General features: G+C 44.6%; 14 non-coding genes and 3 pseudogenes across 14 annotated transcripts in view; all 17 read left to right on the top strand.

Annotated features, from left to right (window-relative positions):
* The window catches only part of LOC123734343 (5S ribosomal RNA), a 119-nt gene extending 9 nt beyond the window's left edge, over window positions 1-110 (top strand). Inside the window, exon 1 of the ribosomal RNA XR_006764642.1 lies at window positions 1-110. This exon is cut by the window's left edge and continues 9 nt beyond it. This is a non-coding gene — a ribosomal RNA (5S ribosomal RNA).
* Window positions 111-249: 139 nt separating this feature from the next.
* On the top strand, window positions 250-369 carry LOC123734424 (5S ribosomal RNA). The gene has a single exon (XR_006764723.1). It is a non-coding gene; the product is annotated as a 5S ribosomal RNA (ribosomal RNA).
* Window positions 370-508: 139 nt separating this feature from the next.
* LOC123734990 (5S ribosomal RNA) lies at window positions 509-627 on the top strand. Its single transcript, XR_006765175.1, has one exon. It is a non-coding gene; the product is annotated as a 5S ribosomal RNA (ribosomal RNA).
* A 139-nt stretch (window positions 628-766) lies between these two features.
* On the top strand, window positions 767-885 carry LOC123734434 (5S ribosomal RNA). The gene has a single exon (XR_006764733.1). It is a non-coding gene; the product is annotated as a 5S ribosomal RNA (ribosomal RNA).
* A 139-nt stretch (window positions 886-1,024) lies between these two features.
* Window positions 1,025-1,143, top strand: LOC123734504 (uncharacterized; annotated as a pseudogene).
* Window positions 1,144-1,282: 139 nt separating this feature from the next.
* Window positions 1,283-1,401, top strand: LOC123734712 (5S ribosomal RNA). Its single transcript, XR_006764896.1, has one exon. It is a non-coding gene; the product is annotated as a 5S ribosomal RNA (ribosomal RNA).
* A 139-nt stretch (window positions 1,402-1,540) lies between these two features.
* Window positions 1,541-1,659, top strand: LOC123734433 (5S ribosomal RNA). Its single transcript, XR_006764732.1, has one exon. It is a non-coding gene; the product is annotated as a 5S ribosomal RNA (ribosomal RNA).
* Window positions 1,660-1,798: 139 nt separating this feature from the next.
* LOC123734382 (5S ribosomal RNA) lies at window positions 1,799-1,917 on the top strand. Its single transcript, XR_006764681.1, has one exon. It is a non-coding gene; the product is annotated as a 5S ribosomal RNA (ribosomal RNA).
* A 409-nt stretch (window positions 1,918-2,326) lies between these two features.
* Window positions 2,327-2,435, top strand: LOC123734573 (uncharacterized; annotated as a pseudogene).
* A 139-nt stretch (window positions 2,436-2,574) lies between these two features.
* On the top strand, window positions 2,575-2,693 carry LOC123734311 (5S ribosomal RNA). Its single transcript, XR_006764610.1, has one exon. It is a non-coding gene; the product is annotated as a 5S ribosomal RNA (ribosomal RNA).
* Window positions 2,694-2,832: 139 nt separating this feature from the next.
* Window positions 2,833-2,951, top strand: LOC123734361 (5S ribosomal RNA). The gene has a single exon (XR_006764660.1). It is a non-coding gene; the product is annotated as a 5S ribosomal RNA (ribosomal RNA).
* A 409-nt stretch (window positions 2,952-3,360) lies between these two features.
* Window positions 3,361-3,471, top strand: LOC123734576 (uncharacterized; annotated as a pseudogene).
* A 139-nt stretch (window positions 3,472-3,610) lies between these two features.
* On the top strand, window positions 3,611-3,729 carry LOC123734989 (5S ribosomal RNA). Its single transcript, XR_006765174.1, has one exon. It is a non-coding gene; the product is annotated as a 5S ribosomal RNA (ribosomal RNA).
* Window positions 3,730-3,869: 140 nt separating this feature from the next.
* LOC123734231 (5S ribosomal RNA) lies at window positions 3,870-3,988 on the top strand. The gene has a single exon (XR_006764530.1). It is a non-coding gene; the product is annotated as a 5S ribosomal RNA (ribosomal RNA).
* Window positions 3,989-4,127: 139 nt separating this feature from the next.
* Window positions 4,128-4,246, top strand: LOC123734310 (5S ribosomal RNA). The gene has a single exon (XR_006764609.1). It is a non-coding gene; the product is annotated as a 5S ribosomal RNA (ribosomal RNA).
* A 139-nt stretch (window positions 4,247-4,385) lies between these two features.
* LOC123734392 (5S ribosomal RNA) lies at window positions 4,386-4,504 on the top strand. The gene has a single exon (XR_006764691.1). It is a non-coding gene; the product is annotated as a 5S ribosomal RNA (ribosomal RNA).
* Window positions 4,505-4,643: 139 nt separating this feature from the next.
* On the top strand, window positions 4,644-4,762 carry LOC123734302 (5S ribosomal RNA). The gene has a single exon (XR_006764601.1). It is a non-coding gene; the product is annotated as a 5S ribosomal RNA (ribosomal RNA).
* Window positions 4,763-5,000: the final 238 nt, after the last annotated feature.

Below are 5,000 nucleotides of genomic sequence, written 5' to 3'. Positions count from 1 at the left end.
CATATCAGCCTGGGTACGCCCGATCTCGTCTGATCTCGGAAGCTAAGCAGGGTCGGGCCTGGTTAGTACTTGGATGGGAGACCGCCTGGGAATACCAGGTGCTGTAAGCATTTTGTCCACGAGGGTGTGCTCTTGCACTATTTCATCAGCAACACTGCCTTGTAGTAAGCATTTAATGATGAATTGACTAAATGTCTGTTTTATCAGACTCACTTTGACTATATATGTTGTAGCAAGAGATTGTTTCTCGCTTACGGCCATGTCAGCCTGGGTACGCCCCGATCTCGTCTGATCTCGGAAGCTAAGCAGGGTCGGGCCTGGTTAGTACTTGGATGGGAGACCGCCTGGGAATACCAGGTGCTGTAAGCATTTTGTCCACGAGGGTGTGCTCTTGCACTATTTCATCAGCAACACTGCCTTGTAGTAAGCATTTAATGATGAATTGACTAAATGTCTGTTTTATCAGACTCACTTTGACTATATATGTTGTAGCAAGAGATTATTTCTCGCTTACGGCCATATCAGCCTGGGTACGCCCGATCTCGTCTGATCTCGGAAGCTAAGCAGGGTCGGGCCTGGTTAGTACTTGGATGGGAGACCGCCTGGGAATACCAGGTGCTGTAAGCATTTTGTCCACGAGGGTGTGCTCTTGCACTATTTCATCAGCAACACTGCCTTGTAGTAAGCATTTAATGATTAATTGACTAAATGTCTGTTTTATCAGACTCACTTTGACTATATATGTTGTAGCAAAAGATTGTTTCTCGCTTACGGCCATGTCAGCCTGGGTACGCCCGATCTCGTCTGATCTCGGAAGCTAAACAGGGTCGGGCCTGGTTAGTACTTGGATGGGAGACCGCCTGGGAATACCAGGTGCTGTAAGAATTTTGTCCACGAGGGTGTGCTCTTGCACTATTTCATCAGCAACACTGCCTTGTAGTAAGCATTTAATGATGAATTGACTAAATGTCTGTTTTATCAGACTCACTTTGACTATATATGTTGTAGCAAGAGATTGTTTCTCGCTTACGGCCATATCAGCCTGGGTACGCCCGATCTCGTCTGATCTCGGAAGCTAAGCAGGGTCGGGCATGGTTAGTACTTGGATGGGAGACCGCCTGGGAATACCAGGTGCTTTAAGCATTTTGTCCACGAGGGTATGCTCTTGCACTATTTCATCAGCAACACTGCCTTGTAGTAAGCATTTAATGATGAATTGACTAAATGTCTGTTTTATCAGACTCACTTTGACTATATATGTTGTAGCAAGAGATTGTTTCTCGCTTACGGCCATACCAGCCTGGGTACGCCCGATCTCGTCTGATCTCGGAAGCTAAGCAGGGTCGGGCCTGGTTAGTACTTGGATGGGAGACCGCCTGGGAATACCAGGTGCTGTAAGCATTTTGTCCACGAGGGTGTGCTCTTGCACTATTTCATCAGCAACACTGCCTTGTAGTAAGCATTTAATGATGAATTGACTAAATGTCTGTTTTATCAGACTCACTTTGACTATATATGTTGTAGCAAGAGATTGTTTCTCGCTTACGGCCATGTCAGCCTGGGTACGCCCGATCTCGTCTGATCTCGGAAGCTAAGCAGGGTCGGGCCTGGTTAGTACTTGGATGGGAGACCGCCTGGGAATACCAGATGCTGTAAGCATTTTGTCCACGAGGGTGTGCTCTTGCACTATTTCATCAGCTACACTGCCTTGTAGTAAGCATTTAATGATGAATTGACTAAATGTCTGTTTTATCAGACTCACTTTGACTATATATGTTGTAGCAAGAGATTATTTCTCTCTTACGGCCATATCAGCCTGGGTACGCCTGATCTCGTCTGATCTCGGAAGCTAAGCAGGGTCGGGCCTGGTTAGTACTTGGATGGGAGACCGCCTGGGAATACCAGGTGCTGTAAGCATTTTGTCCACGAGGGTGTGCTCTTGCACTATTTCATCAGCAACACTGCCTTGTAGTAAGCATTTAATGATGAATTGACTAAATGCAGCTTCCTGCCTTTTTAATAGGATCAAATTTCCTTGTGTTTTCAATTAGCATCTCCCTTGTATTTATAAGACAAACAAGAATATTTTTGCTGAATGCAGCTTGTGTGTGCTTTATGCTCCTTTGCCCTGTTCAAATGATGAAAGGAAATAAAGTTTGTATTTTATCCAACTACCTGTGCTAAAAAGTGATGGGAACAGTGTTTGTAATTTCTTCTACTTTTTCAGTGACACAAAGTTAAAGCTGCTTATCTAATTGGTGAAAATGCAATGTCTGTTTATCACACTCACTTTGACTATATATGTTGTAGCGAGAGATTGTTTCTCGCTTATGGCCATATCAGCCTGGGTACGCCTGATCTCGGAAGCTAAGCAGGGTCGGGCCTGGTTAGTACTTGGATGGGAGACCGCCTGGGAATAGCAGGTGCTGTAAGCATTTTGTCCACGAGGGTGTGCTCTTGCACTATTTCATCAGCAACACTGCCTTGTAGTAAGCATTTAATGATGAATTGACTAAATGTCTGTTTTATCAGACTCACTTTGACTATATATGTTGTAGCAAGAGATTGTTTCTCGCTTACGGCCATGTCAGCCTGGGTACGCCCGATCTCGTCTGATCTCGGAAGCTAAGCAGGGTCGGGCCTGGTTAGTACTTGGATGGGAGACCGCCTGGGAATACCAGGTGCTGTAAGCATTTTGTCCACGAGGGTGTGCTCTTGCACTATTTCATCAGCAACACTGCCTTGTAGTAAGCATTTAATGATGAATTGACTAAATGTCTGTTTTATCAGACTCACTTTGACTATATATGTTGTAGCAAGAGATTGTTTCTCGCTTACGGCCATATCAGCCTGGGTACGCCCGATCTCGTCTGATCTCGGAAGCTAAGCAGTGTCGGGCCTGGTTAGTACTTGGATGGGAGACCGCCTGGGAATACCAGGTGCTGTAAGCATTTTGTCCACGAGGGTGTGCTCTTGCACTATTTCATCAGCAACACTGCCTTGTAGTAAGCATTTAATGATGAATTGACTAAATGCAGCTTCCTGCCTTTTTAATAGGATCAAATTTCCTTGTGTTTTCAATTAGCATCTGCCTTGTATTTATAAGACAAACAAGAATATTGTTGCTGAATGCAGCTTGTGTGTGCTTTATGCTCCTTTGCCCTGTTCAAATGATGAAAGGAAATAAAGTTTGTATTTTATCCAACTACCTGTAATAAAAAGTGATGGGAACAGTGTTTGTAATTTCTTCTACTTTTTCAGTGACACAAAGTTCAAGCTGCTTATCTAATTGGTGAAAATGCAATGTCTGTTTATCACACTCACTTTGACTATATATGTTGTAGCAAGAGATTGTTTCTCGCTTATGGCCATATCAGCCTGGGTACGCCCTTGATCTCGGAAGCTAAGCAGGGTCGGGCCTGGTTAGTACTTGGATGGGAGACCGCCTGGGAATACCAGGTGCTGTAAGCATTTTGTCCACGAGGGTGTGCTCTTGCACTATTTCATCAGCAACACTGCCTTGTAGTAAGCATTTAATGATGAATTGACTAAATGTCTGTTTTATCAGACTCACTTTGACTATATATGTTGTAGCAAGAGATTGTTTCTCGCTTACGGCCATATCAGCCTGGGTACGCCCGATCTCGTCTGATCTCGGAAGCTAAGCAGGGTCGGGCCTGGTTAGTACTTGGATGGGAGACCGCCTGGGAATACCAGGTGCTGTAAGCATTTTGTCCACGAGGGTGTGCTCTTGCACTATTTCATCAGCAACACTGCCTTGTAGTAAGCATTTAATGATGAATTGACTAAATGTCTGCTTTTATCAGACTCACTTTGACTATATATGTTGTAGCAAGAGATTGTTTCTCGCTTACGGCCATACCAGCCTAGGTACGCCCGATCTCGTCTGATCTCGGAAGCTAAGCAGGGTCGGGCCTGGTTAGTACTTGGATGGGAGACCGCCTGGGAATACCAGGTGCTGTAAGCATTTTGTCCACGAGGGTGTGCTCTTGCACTATTTCATCAGCAACACTGCCTTGTAGTAAGCATTTAATGATTAATTGACTAAATGTCTGTTTTATCAGACTCACTTTGACTATATATGTTGTAGCAAAAGATTGTTTCTCGCTTACGGCCATGTCAGCCTGGGTACGCCCGATCTCGTCTGATCTCGGAAGCTAAGCAGGGTCGGGCCTGGTTAGTACTTGGATGGGAGACCGCCTGGGAATACCAGGTGCTGTAAGCATTTTGTCCACGAGGGTGTGCTCTTGCACTATTTCATCAGCAACACTGCCTTGTAGTAAGCATTTAATGGTGAATTGACTAAATGTCTGTTTTATCAGACTCACTTTGACTATATATGTTGTAGCAAGAGATTATTTCTCGCTTACGGCCATATCAGCCTGGGTACGCCCGATCTCGTCTGATCTCGGAAGCTAAGCAGGGTCGGGCCTGGTTAGTACTTGGATGGGAGACCGCCTGGGAATACCAGGTGCTTTAAGCATTTTGTCCACGAGGGTATGCTCTTGCACTATTTCATCAGCAACACTGCCTTGTAGTAAGCATTTAATGATGAATTGACTAAATGTCTGTTTTATCAGACTCACTTTGACTATATATTTTGTAGCAAGAGATTATTTCTCGCTTACGGCCATATCAGCCTGGGTACGCCCGATCTCGTCTGATCTCGGAAGCTAAGCAGGGTCGGGCCTGGTTAGTACTTGGATGGGAGACCGCCTGTGAATACCAGGTGCTGTAAGCATTTTGTCCACGAGGGTGTGCTCTTGCTCTATTTCATCAGCAACACTGCCTTGTAGTAAGCATTTAATGATGAATTGACTAAATGCAGCTTCCTGCCTTTTTAATAGGATCAAATTTCCTTGTGTTTTCAATTAGCATCTGCCTTGTATTTATAAGACAAACAAGAATATTGTTGCTGAATGCAGCTTGTGTGTGCTTTATGCTCCTTTGCCCTGTTCAAATGATGAAAGGAAATAAAG

The sequence above is a fragment of the Salmo salar genome, unplaced genomic scaffold (assembly GCF_905237065.1).
Source record: "Salmo salar unplaced genomic scaffold, Ssal_v3.1, whole genome shotgun sequence".
In the NCBI taxonomy this organism is placed as follows: domain Eukaryota; kingdom Metazoa; phylum Chordata; class Actinopteri; order Salmoniformes; family Salmonidae; genus Salmo; species Salmo salar.
Note: the sequence above shows the minus strand (reverse complement) of the source record. Positions and strands in the feature narration are given on the sequence as shown.